General features: G+C 39.6%; 1 protein-coding gene across 2 annotated transcripts in view; it reads left to right on the forward strand.

The window, feature by feature from the left end:
• The window catches only part of LOC105833427, a 166994-nt gene that overhangs the window by 3022 nt on the left and 150650 nt on the right, over window positions 1-13322 (forward strand). The window lies entirely within an intron of this gene.

Here is a 13322-nt window from a genome sequence, read left to right on the forward strand (position 1 = left end):
ACCTCGATCTGCCTACAAATACGTGTACATGTACGCGTTCACGCGCGCGCGCGCGCGCGTGTATGTCGTATGTGTATGTGTGTATGTGCACACACTCGGGAGTCCTCGAGATGTATATCGCGTCTGAGGAGTGGGGAGAGGGGCACTAGTACTCGGCGTGCTTAATGATAATGGGGATAATAATAATTTAATTTAACACTCCGCGAGAGAAGGAGGTCGCGCTGTCGCATTGAACTGTCGGTCCTCTCAGCTTTCCTTCCTCTTCCCCCCTCCCCCTTTCCTCATGACCAAAATTCCTCGCTCACGGGGTGCAGTATGCAAATATCAAAGAGTTCCTCCGTCTCTCCGTTTCTCCCCGACTCTCTCGCTCAGTTTTCGTCTTAATCTTTTCTGTTATTTATCTTGACTGTTTGTTACTAGTCTTTTACGACTATAGCACTCTATATAGCTCTTTATCTCATACACTGTCCCATGTAATTTTTGTTACGATCGTTGAGAGACTCGTTTCAGGAGGCAATTAATCTGCATTTAATCGTGTATCTTTTCGCTTGTTTTATTAAACGGAGTTTATGCTTCGTTTCTCTCTCTCTCTCTCTCTTTCTGATATTATTTATCACACACATTCTTCGGCAGTTGCAATGAGTGCATTTGATATTTATCTTTATGCGTTAATAACGAGATAATTGTTTTTCTAATTTCGTCCAATGTTGCCCGAGATAATTATTCGTGTGTGCTCTTAAGGGCTCGAATGATCTCGGACTATTAATAAATTGCATTTTTCTTCTCTTTCTTTCTTTCTCTTTCATTACTACTCTACGCAATGATAATAATAATGGAGGATTATTCGTGTCATTACTTAATGTACTCTCTTATAATTTGTTTTCATACGTCACTTTTGCCTTCTAATTTTATGACTTTGCGTTTCTCTAGCGCTTTTAGGAACTTAGGACGCTTACAGAACGAATAGTAAATATCTCTTTTCGTCTTCTTGTCTTTCTCTCGTGTTTTCCTCTCTCTCTTTCTCCTTTCCGTCTCTATTTTCTTTTTCACGGACCAGCGGCTCACGTAGGACGAATATAAAAAATGCGTATGTACGGTCGCGAAAAAAAAAAAAGACACGGCCGCGCGCTTATGAGAAATGCAAACGACGTCGCGGTATCCAAGGAACGGTTGTCACGGTCGCGTTCATTTCTACTTCTATTTCCATACGTTTGCGGCGCGGAAAATATGAAGTCGCGTCGCGGTTAGAAGAGAAGAGAAGAGAGCGCGTGCAAAGGACGCGTAACGCTACGTGTTTGACCGCCCCCTGGACTTTTAGCCGAGGCCACTGTGCCGTCGCAATTTTTCACCGCCGTATTTCTCCGACGATCAGATACGGTCGCATATTGCCCGATGTCCGCAACACGAGATTCCAAATAAATCCGTATCCGCGCCCAAACTCGTCCATCACGTAATAAATCGTCCGTACGTATGTACAATCGTACAGGGCGTATTTCTATAATGGATATTAACTCTTCAGTAAAGTTGCGCGCGTATAGGAAGGTTGAGACATCCTCCCATCATTATCCATAATGCAATAGAACTAACTTGAGTCCATATTGTTTCGCTATGCATTATGGATAATGGTGGGTTCTGGCTGAATTGATGTCTTAACTTTCCTATATGTAACTTTACCCTTAAGGGGCTACATACACCCAGAGACGTAAAAAATAGGCCTTTTTCTCGATTTTTTTTTTCGAAACGTAATGTATGTAATTAATCCTAGTTTATTTTAAAATACATTCTTAGAACATGTTTCAGAATAAATTTGAACTGAAAATATTTAAAAATGGCGGAGATATTGTCCTCGTCGCAAGACCTTGTTGAAAAAAGGTGCTTTGCGGTGCCAATTGCAGTTCGTACAGAACTTATCTGAAACAGACCAGCCTAGAATTTTCTTAAACTGAATGATATTATCTAGTCTTTATTGTAGCCGATTTTTAAAATATCGATTTTTGGCAAAATGGCAGCCGTTTAAAGAAAAAAAGCGATTTTTTAGGATAAAAATCGGTCGTTTTTTTAACTTTAAAAAAAAGTAAGGGCTCTAAAAAAAAACCGCTACGATAAAGACTGCCTTTTTTTGTGTAGATTAAGCCCTCCAAATTTCAAGTAAATCGGTCCAGCCGTTTTCGAGATATTTTTGGCACGCGTTTTGAAAACATGATTTCGAGAAAAACGCGTTTAAAGTTTGACATTCGGTTAAAACGTAGATAATTTTTTTTCCAACTTACATAGAGTCATCCACTCCAGGGCCATACAGTGAACCCTCCCCAGATGTAATGGCATGAAAGGCTTCGATTCTAGCTTGCCGGCGTAATATTCTCGCGTAAGCTATCTGCTGCAAAGGATCAGAAGGCGCTCATCGCGCCGCAGCATTGTCAAACGCGCTTGGACCTTTCTCGCTATATCTCCGACAATTTTTAAGGAATCACTTTGAAACTTGCAAGGGATATTCTCAAGATCTTATACTTTACGAATATGCAAAAAACGAAAAATCCATTTTTTCAAAATTTCTGGGTGTATGTAGCCCCTTAAGTGGTCGCGATTGCTTTACGTGCCGGCCGATCAGTTATGTAATTTTTTTCAGAATAGTTACAATTTTTATGCTTCAACTTTTTGTGTTTTTTGTTTATTATGCTCTTAGACAATGAGTCTTATGAGCAAGTTAATTTTAATTATATCTTTATGGGTTGCAATAAAATTTAAAACAATTAAATCTAAAATTTTATATGTTTCTATATAATTTTATTGCTTAATTTATTTTATTGTATTTTAAAATATATGCGTATTTTAATAGTGATTTATTATTTTTACGATTTATAATAAATTGAATATTACGGACTGTGATATGTAATTGATATAAAAACAAAAGGGCCGGTCTTTTATTTATTATTTTTAAACAACAAGTTTAAAGGAGAGGAATACGTCATCAATATGGCATACCATTACACTTTTGGATAATATTTCTTAAACAAAAGCCGGAAATAAAATTTTTAAAACAAAAATATAAATTACAGAAAGTATCTTCTAGATAATCTAGATAATACACCAGTTTTACACCCAAAAATTTTTTGCTGACAGAGACAGATTTCTTGATATCACAATCAAAATGTATCGCTAATTTTTGTATCTGTTAGAATTTTAGCTGTCACGTATAGAATTTGAAAATTCCAGTTCTATCAGCTTGATTGATTAAGCTGATACATATACATATCACAGTGTTTGTTAATTATTTATCTATCTCAGCTAAATTTTACACATATGTAATTTTTGTTGAAGTTGCAAGATCATTTTTTTAAGTGTATGATATTGATTTCGTAATAATTAATTGTTTTACAGCATTACCTAAAATGAACGTCTGAGAAATTTGATCCCAAACTGACATGGTGGGTTACATTTTCCTTTTCTTCTCCTGTAACATGTAAGAGTCATTCAAGATGCAACATATAGTGCGACTATATGTAAGAATTATGTGAGATTCGTTCTTCAGGAAATTTTATGTCTAGGAAAAAAGTCATAAATGTGTAAACTTGGGTTTTTATTTCTAGATAGACGATATATTTGTTTATGTTCCGCCTTGCAGAAGTAATAACGTCGACACTCGTGATCCGTCTATAAAATTCAATCAATCCGCATTCTCAATACGAATTCTCCGTAAATACTCCTGAATCACTCGCAGAGTCCACTTACTAATTAATTTGCTGCCTATGAATACCGTTTTTACACGGGTTACGTAAATGCACGAACGGCGCGTTATCGGAACGTTTCGGTGTGTTCTGTTTGCTCGACTGTTGAACCGGTAAGGTTGAAAGCAGCGACGATGGCGTATAAACCGGCACGGCGCGGGTGGTCGGCGAAAGAGCGAGAAAGGCGAACGCCAGGGGGTTAACAGCGGTAGCGCGGCGCCCGTTGTTACCGTTGTTACTATCGAGAAAATTACGATACCCAGCGGGTGAGTTGGCTATGGCGAACTGCCGATCCCCGCGCGATAGTTTCGAGACGTAACGCGCCTGTTCCGCTTAGCCCCCGAGCGAGCGTACCGTCGCGTCGGCACCGACAGGTCGAAAGATCGCAATGTGTCGCACAGATACCGCGAATCGTGCGCGAGACGCGGCATTACGCCAACTTGTATCGCGAGCGGAAATTGCGCGTGCCGCCGACGAGAATGCGAGAGACACCCGGCAGATGTATCTCGAAATCTTGGAGCGACATTTAATCTCGCGCTCACGTGGAAGACGTACGTACATGCCGCGCCCCCGTATCCGTTTGCCGATTTTTACGACTATCCGAGAGTTATCCACGAATTATGACACACTAGGTCGTATCGCATCGTCTTCTGTCACCGATATTTTCCTCTTGTTCGCAGAAAAAAGAAACCGTATTCAAAGTTTCAAGATTTATAATTGTATTACAGGTTTCAAGTTTATCATTCGCGACTACCTTTAATTATACTTGCCAGGTTACATTTGGACGACTTTATGATTTTTCTTTCATCTACCATTTGTTGATTTCTGTTTGACTTCATGATTGAAATCTTCCTTAGGGAAAAGAACATACTTCTTGAGAGTTACTAAAAATCGCTAAATTACTATCATCGATGTTTCCGCGAATTTCTCTGTCCGTTTCTGATTCCCATCTGATTTCATTTGTGCTATTCGCATTTCTTTTTATTACGTTGTCATTTTAATTAATTAATGCTTACACTTGTGTTTGATCTACAATATGTTAGATTAATTTGTTTTGCAGCTGAGGAAGATCGCTAGATAAAGTCGAAGCACGTCCCGCGAGACTATTTGTTGTTTTCCATTATATCTAATTTCTAATTAATGCAAGACAAATAAACGCTATACCATCTTCATTAATTTGATCTTTTAGCTCTTTACATGAATTATATTGTTAATTTTTATATACGACGAATAATATTAAGGCGCGCGAATTAGCGCGTGAAACGCCTGGTTATTTCTTACGCCGTTAGCGTATGTAACAGTAGTAATAACAGTCACATGTATCGCTAAATAGATGGACAGGTGATAATCTCGGTGATACCGGAGAACCGAGGTCCGCGGTCATCGCGATCGTCGTCGGTCGTCCACGGTTCACCCGTCGTTTGGTTTTAATTGCCGGCCGTAAAGGTAGTTCGAGTAGTCCAAGTGCCGCAATCAAGTTAACGAGGCAACTTTTACGTTCATGAGGAGGTATATTATTCCGCGAACTACATTATATTATATTATTCCGTCCGCGTATTCTCGACCGCGCGGGCATTATTTTCGCCCGTGGTTCACGCGACGCGCTCGTTCATAACCCCTCGGCACCGGCGGTAACCCCGCCGTTACTCTAAGTATCTCTAGACCCGACTATCTGGATTGTCGTCTTTTCGCGTATAAGGCGCCTCCCAAGTTTGTCCGCACGTTCTCTCATCCGCGCGGATTCCTTGGCCAACTTTGGCCGACGCCGACGCGACGCAGGAAAATTCGGATTCAACACCATCTGCGTGCCCGAAACTTTTTGATACTCGACATTAAATATCTTTGTAAGCCTCGAATTAAAGTTCCATTTAAAGTTAAATTTGCTCTCGAAATTAAAAGCGTTGGACAAGTTGGCGTTATACAATATATTTGCACGCTTTTCAAGTTTAATCGGGGAAAATTTCTATTTTCTCGCTCGCCTCGGCTGCTAAAAACTAGGCTGGCTGATAAAAACTAAGAGACAAGTTTGTTTCCCCGAGATGTCGCAACGAGACGGAAAATTGCGACAGCGTACATGTCCCTCCACCATCGCTATGAACATCATAACGCGCAGGCATTATTTTACAAGCGTATAGTTACGTTCAATTAAGCGATTAAAACGCCGACGCGACGGCCTGCGCGGCGCGTAATGCGTTTTAACAATCTATAAAAGTTGATTTTATGTTGAGCCTCTCGGCCGCGAAGCTCGTTACCGGGCGCACGCGATAGAAACGACGAACGTACCTGTCGCTCCTCTCTCTCTCTCTCTCTCTCTCTCTTGTCGTCGTCGTCGTGGAGTACAGTTTTATTGCCGTTTCTCGGAATTTCACGCTCACAAAAATTTGAAGGCCTTAATAACACGAACGGAGAAAGGCATGGGGGCGCATTCTTTTCGCCCCGGCCCCCCCGGATCGGAAATTAGGGGGCGCGAGGACAAGGGGATCACGCGGCGCATAAATGCCCGACACTCGCACGAGATGTTTCGAGATCGCCGCACATCTGTTGGCCGCGCGCTGCGGGAGATCCCTCTTAAGTGCATAATTGATGTATACGAGATCGACTGGCGCAGCCGATACGTGGTGATTCATGAAAGGCGATTCTCGCGCGCAACCCCCGCGGGCGTTAGACGGACCTATATCGATACCTCCGCGTGCGGGGAGCGGGAGGGAGGGGGAAGAGCCAGTGTAGCCAGCGTAGCTGTGTTATCGGGGAAGGCGTTCTATCGAAACTACCAAAGACGGGCGGTCGAAAGTGTCGAAATATCTCTCCTCGAGGCATCTCGCCTCTGACTGACAACGGGGGTGCGAACGTCGCGCGTCGGTGAGATAGGTGATATCTCGCGTCTGGTATCTCGCGTCGATGTCTCTACGAGCGGGCCGATCTTTAGAGGAATGCGTGTGAACAGCGGCGAATCCGAGAAGCGGGTGGGTGCGCTATCGTCTCTCTCTCCTCTCTCTCTCCTCTCTCTCTCCGTTTCTCCCCCCGAAACGAGATTACACAACGCCAAAGTGCATCGCGCGCCCGATCTCTCTCTCTCGTACTCTCGCAGATATAACGACGCGCCATTTCGCGTGCGGCCGGCATTAACGCGAGCTCGCGGCTGACACTCAACCCCTGATGAACAATTATCTTACGAAGCTTAGAGTTTGTGACAGAGAGAGAGAGAGAGAGGCGACGACGACGACGCAGGGAAAGAGAGACGCGGTCGCTCATGAACCAGGTCGGGAAATGGGTCGCTGTAATGGCCACGGTAAAGTCCTCGTGAAAGTTGCACAGTTGTTTATGGTCGCGCTACACGCACTAAGCTGAGAGCCGGGTGACGCTGTAGCGTGCGCTCCGCTCCGCTCCGCTCGTCCACGCGTGTAAAGGCCCCCACGAGTCGGGCGCGCGCGCGACGGCAACACGGATTTATCCGGGGCAACCCCCGCGCTGCCCGCGCTTCCTGTTCTGCCACGCTCGCTCTTCCGCCCTTCCGATTCTGCCCTGCCGCGATAGTCGGATATAAACGTAAAAGTGGTAAACGTCGCGGTAAAACATAGGGGTATATGTCTCACGCTCTCGCGCCTATATACCATACATACGTACATACGTATGTAGATTTGCGCGCGTTAAATCGCGGGTGCGCGACCGCCGCTTGATTAAGGGAAACGTTCGAACGATGCGGCCATTACCGAGTTACGTCTCCCACACACCCCCCTCCCCCCTCCCCTATCGCCGACTCCTCTCTTCCCGACCAAAAAGAGGAATATTACCGCCGGGAACGGGTGGTATCCGCGGATCGGTTATGATAACGATACGATGCCGCGCCGCTGTTACCGCGGCGACGGATAGGACGGCGAAACGCGCGGCCGTTATACGAGCGTTTACGAGCGATACGATGACGAAAGCCGGCCGTTGTGAAGTATACAGGTATGGGATATCGAGAACGCGATATGAGATACAGCATTAGCGACGTGCAATAAGACAGAAACGAGATACATAAAAATGTCGGAGCAAAATTTAATCTCTCTCTCTCTCTCGAATAATGTGAGGGTTTATCTTAAAAATAATTTGTACGCTGCTACGTATTTTCTATAACTAAACGATACTATTCGTACTGATTTATTGATAAAATTATCTACGTCTACGATAATTAACCCGAGAACACTCATCCAGTTTGCCGTTAATATTAATTTCATATTAACCCCTTAATGCATAGTTCCGTAATATACACATCAACGCAATTTGCACATGAATTTCATCCAAGTTACATAGAAAAAACAATATTAAACTTAAACACAGTCAGTATTAAATCAAATTAACATATTCTATTTAACAATTATTGTTTCGTATATAATTTTGCTTATATATAAGAAATTCAATCTTCTTTAAAGAATTATACATAATCTTCAATTTCAGTAAAATATTATACTTTTAATAATAGTCATCTAAAATGCACAATGTGAATGGTTTGATCACGATAATAAAAGAATTGTAACTCTTGCTTTGGAGATATTATTATTTTCCATTCGATTTCGTTCTCTGAACAATTATTATTGTATTATGAGAACATTTTTCTTACAAAAATATAAAATTATATGCATGACATTATTCAAAATTCTTCATGTAAGAAAATTATACCTTTAATAATGTCATAACCTTATTTAATATTTAACATTTCGACAAATAAAAATATTTTCAAATCAAGAATGTTCTCTTTTTTAATGTGTGTGTGTGTGTGTGTTTCGTTATTGCGAAAGTTATTATTGTAACTATGCTTTTTATCGTTCTAAATTGGCATTGTGTGTTTTATCACTTCGTGAATTATGTATTTCCGGTGAGCTAGATCCATACTGCGGACGGATGATTATACACTATTTATAGTTTATATTATTTCTTTGCAGTATTTTTAGAAATTTAATACAATTTCAAAACCTAAGTGGCTTTCCTTTATAATTATATAATTAAAAAACATTAAAAAGCGTATGATAAAATAAATTTATTTTAAAGCTGTATTAAAAAATTCTCTATTCTTATCTAAAATCTATACTAACTATTATAATAAAGAGACAGTTTGTTAAATGTTTTTTAAATGTATGTAACGAATAGGCTTAAAAACTACTACTTGACTAATCGCAATCAAATTTTGGCTGATGTTTCTTAGCATGACCGTGAATGTCACAGGCTGTGTGTTATCGCGGAAAAGTATTTATATTATAATTAGAAATATTAAAAAAAAAAATTTTTTTAAACGACGGTGAAAATGTAGCGTTTCGCCACATAGTGATGATGGGCGCCATAAATCTATACAATCTATACTATTATCCCACACAGCAAAATTGATCCCGGGATCATCTCGATTTTATCCCATTTTTGTCCTGGCAAGATAAAACGTCTTATGGTTGTCCATAGGAGCTCTCAGTAAGAGCTCTCGTCCTGCTCAAGATCAATGCGGGACGGTTTAAAGATATCCCGTTGTAACAGCAAATAGACGAGCAAAGCGTACTCTCCAGAGGACATCCATAAGAGCTCTCAATAAGATCTCGTTCTGCTCAAGATCAATGCGGGACGGTTTAAAGATATCCCGTTGTAACAACGAATAGACGAGCAAAGCGTACTCTCCAGAGGATATCCATAAGAGCTCTCAATGAGATCTCGTCCTATTCAAGATCAATGCGGGACGGTTTAAAGATATCCCGTTGTAACAGCAAATAGACGAGCAAAGCGTACTCTCCAGAGGACATCCATAAGAGCTCTCAATAAGATCTCGTTCTGCTCAAGATCAATGCGGGACGGTTTAAAGATATCCCGTTGTAACAACGAATAGACGAGCAAAGCGTACTCTCCAGAGGACATCCATAAGAGCTCTCAGTAAAATCTCGTCCTATTCAAGATCAATGCGGAATGGTTTAAAGATATCCCGTTGTAACAACGAATAGACGAGCAAAGCGTACTCTCCAGAGGACATCCATAAGAGCTCTCAATAAGATCTCGTTCTGCTCAAGATCAATGCGGAATGGTTTAAAGATATCCCGTTGTAACAACGAATAAACGAGCAAAGCGTACTCTCCAGAGGACATCCATAAGAGCTCTCAGTAAAATCTCGTCCTACGCAAGATCAATGCGGGACGGTTTAAAGATATCCCGTTGTAACAGCGAATAGACGAGCAAAGCGTACTCTCCAGAGGACATCCATAAGAGCTCTCAGTAAAATCTCGTCCTACGCAAAATCAATGCGGGACGGTTTAAAGATATCCCGTTGTAACAGCGAAAGATGAGCAAAGCGTACTCTCCAGAGCACATCCATAGGAGCTCTTAATAAGATCTCGTCCTACTCAATGCGGGATGGTTTAAAGATATCCCGTTGTAACAGGGAATAGACGAGCAAAGCGTACTCTCCAGAGGACATCCGTAGGAGCTCTCAGTAAAATCTCGTCCTACTCAAGCTCAATGCGGGACGATTAAAAGATATCCCATTGTAACAGGGAATAGAGCAAAGCGTACTCTCCAGAGGACATCCGTAGGAGTTCTCAGTAAGATCTCGTCCTACTCAAGCTCAATGCGGGACGGTTTAAAAATATCCCGTTGTAACAGCAAATAGACGAGCAAAGCGTACTCTCCAGAGGACGTCCATAGGAGCTCTCAGGAACATAAAAATGTGACAATTACGACAATATTACACTTATTGAAACAATATATTAACAATATTAAAAATTATAAAAAATGACATCTAGTTCTTATTTTTTTTATTTTATTTTACCCAAACAGAGCAAACACAGATCTTTTTATAAGTTTTCATCATATTTCACATCTTATTTCGCATACGTAAAATTAATAAAAAACTGTAAAACTTTATATTTATTTATAAAAAAAAAATTGTAAGTTAACTATACATGTTTCATCCTTCTTACAACATCTATTAAAATGATTTATAAAAAATAATATGTAATGATAAACATGAAGTATTCATGGATCATCACGAAGCGTTAGATGCGTACGATCTTCAAAGTCAAGCAACGTCGGCGATGGTTCGCACTTGGATGGGTGACCGTTTTTTCCGGATGCAGAATTAAGCAAGATCTCCATAAGACATCGAGAGGACATTGAAATTTACATCTATAGTACATCCTTGGGACATCATGCTAGTTATCCCGCGATTGTCACGAGATCGTCTCATGGGATGCCTATAGGATCATAAATGTCCGCTTTTTTTTATCGCAGTAGGCCGATCTTGTTGACGTCCTAAAAACGTCAGCAAGATCGTCCTACTGCGGTAAAGGCAGTGGACATTTTTTATCGTATGGGCATCCCATGAGACGATCTCGTTACAATCGCGGGATAACTAGCGTGATGTCCCAAGGATGTACTATGGATGTAAATTTCAATATCCTCTTGATGTCTTATGGAGATCTTGGGCTATCGTAGGGACGTCTTTAGGACGTCAGCAAGATCGTCCTACTGCGGTAAAGACAGTAGACATTTTTTATCCTATGGGCATCCCATGAGACAATCTCGTTATAATCGCGGGATAACTAGCGCGATGTCTCAAGGACGTACTATGGATGTAAATTTGTTGTCTGGGTATCTATCTATATGCTATCTATATCTATATCTATACTATTATAATAAAGAGATTAAATCATCGTATTACTTTATCATTTTTTTATTATTTTTGTTTCTTCAAGTTTGTTATCTATACTATTATAATCTATATTTTTTTCATAGTTTATAGCATGAAAATGATAATATAAATTATAATTTATTTGCTACACGTGCTTATGCTTCTATTAAATTAATATTAAATACCGCAATATTATTATTTTTTGTTATTTTACATGCAGTAAAAAAAATATTTTTGTTACTAAAGGAAAACATTTTCTTTTTTTGCCTTGAGCGCTAAAATATTCAATCCTGGCTTTACTTCAGGGTTCATACGTGTTTCAATAAACTCACATAACAATTTCATTTATATAAATTGACATTTTTTTCATATCTCAGCTTCCTGATGTCGTATCGAGATGAAACAACTAAAGAATATTATAGTGAAAACTTTATCTCAATTGCTTTTATAGTTTTTACATGATGCCCGATCAAAGAATTTTCTCAAAGATACATTTCATACAAGTCGTCGCGCGGAAGGTGGCCTGCGTTTCGCGCGAAACACAGTCCGTGTTAATAAAGTTAAGTGTTAGTTCAACAATAAGAAGTATCCGTAAAATTTTAATTCTATACACAAATATCATAGGCGAAGCGGCGACGGGGGCGTTAGTTTTGAATAAAATTTATGGAAAATTAAAATTTTTTTAAATAATAAACACTATTAATATTTTCAAAAAAAATAAAGGGAATTAAAAACAGAATAAATATGATGTATGATTTCTCGATCAGTAAAGAAACCTACGATTACGCTCTATTTTCTCCTTACTGAAGTGTAAAAACCTCAATTCACTATTCGCAGTCAAATTTAGCGACACAAATTTGGCTTTATTTTTGCAACGACAACCTCGAATAGCATTAGAGTTTGTAGACCCCAAGTTGACGGGACAATTAGGGAGAAATATCTAGATGAAAGGAATTGTTTCGTGAGTTGTACCCAATTGTATCTACGGGATCGCATCAGTGGGGGCAATTAGTACATTGTATTAATTTACGACGGATACGGCATTGCTTTAATTAAAACAATTTCAGACAGTTCGTCTACAGCTATGACACGCAAACTCGAAAATTAACGAGAACGAGTTCGGTATCACTACGACACGCGCACTTGATTCTCGTAATTGCCCGCTTCTTGTCTTCCGTGAATCGCTTAAGGTGGCCATCAACTATTTTCAAGTCGCCGCGCCGCGCGCCGTCGTCATTGGCCCAATAAATCGTACGCGACAATTGGCCAATTCGCCGTAAGAACGGCTCGAATTTGTACTGACTGTGTGTTTAAAGAAAGTTACCGTTTGTCTCTATAGTTTTAAAGAACAATTTTACAAAAGTACCCTCAGAAAAGATTTCTGATACCAAGACAAAAAAATATTTTTGACATATTTAAACGTATTACAACCTCATGTGGTATAAAAATAAAATAAGATTAAGATTAAATCAGAAATTTCAGAAATAAAAGGAAGTAAGGTTAACATCTAACTACTATATTGAAATATGTCAGTCTATAAAAGATATCAAGAAAAATGGTGATAAAGTACATACGTTGGTGTTAGTATTGGTGTAATGAAGTTGACCCTTCCAGAAATATTAAAATCGAATTTTCAGATTAAAATCTTCAGATTGGTTTATTTTAAATCTAGAATATCATAAGATTATCACAAATTTACTAAATTATTTTAAGAAAATTAATAAGATGGCATAAAAAATTACTTTATTCTAGATTTAAGAATATTCCGTTTAAGAATAAAATATTCCTTCTTTGATAACAAATATTATATTGATCCTATTTTTATGGTAGTTCAAAGAGTAATATGATTAGGTCTAGAAATCTTTTCTGTGAGTGTATTATTATCACGCTTATTACGCCTGCAACATGCGAGAAGGAAAAAGTGACCTAAATATAGTTGTGCTATTTTTCCAAAGAAT

This window comes from Monomorium pharaonis, chromosome 10 (genome assembly GCF_013373865.1).
Source record: "Monomorium pharaonis isolate MP-MQ-018 chromosome 10, ASM1337386v2, whole genome shotgun sequence".
In the NCBI taxonomy this organism is placed as follows: domain Eukaryota; kingdom Metazoa; phylum Arthropoda; class Insecta; order Hymenoptera; family Formicidae; genus Monomorium; species Monomorium pharaonis.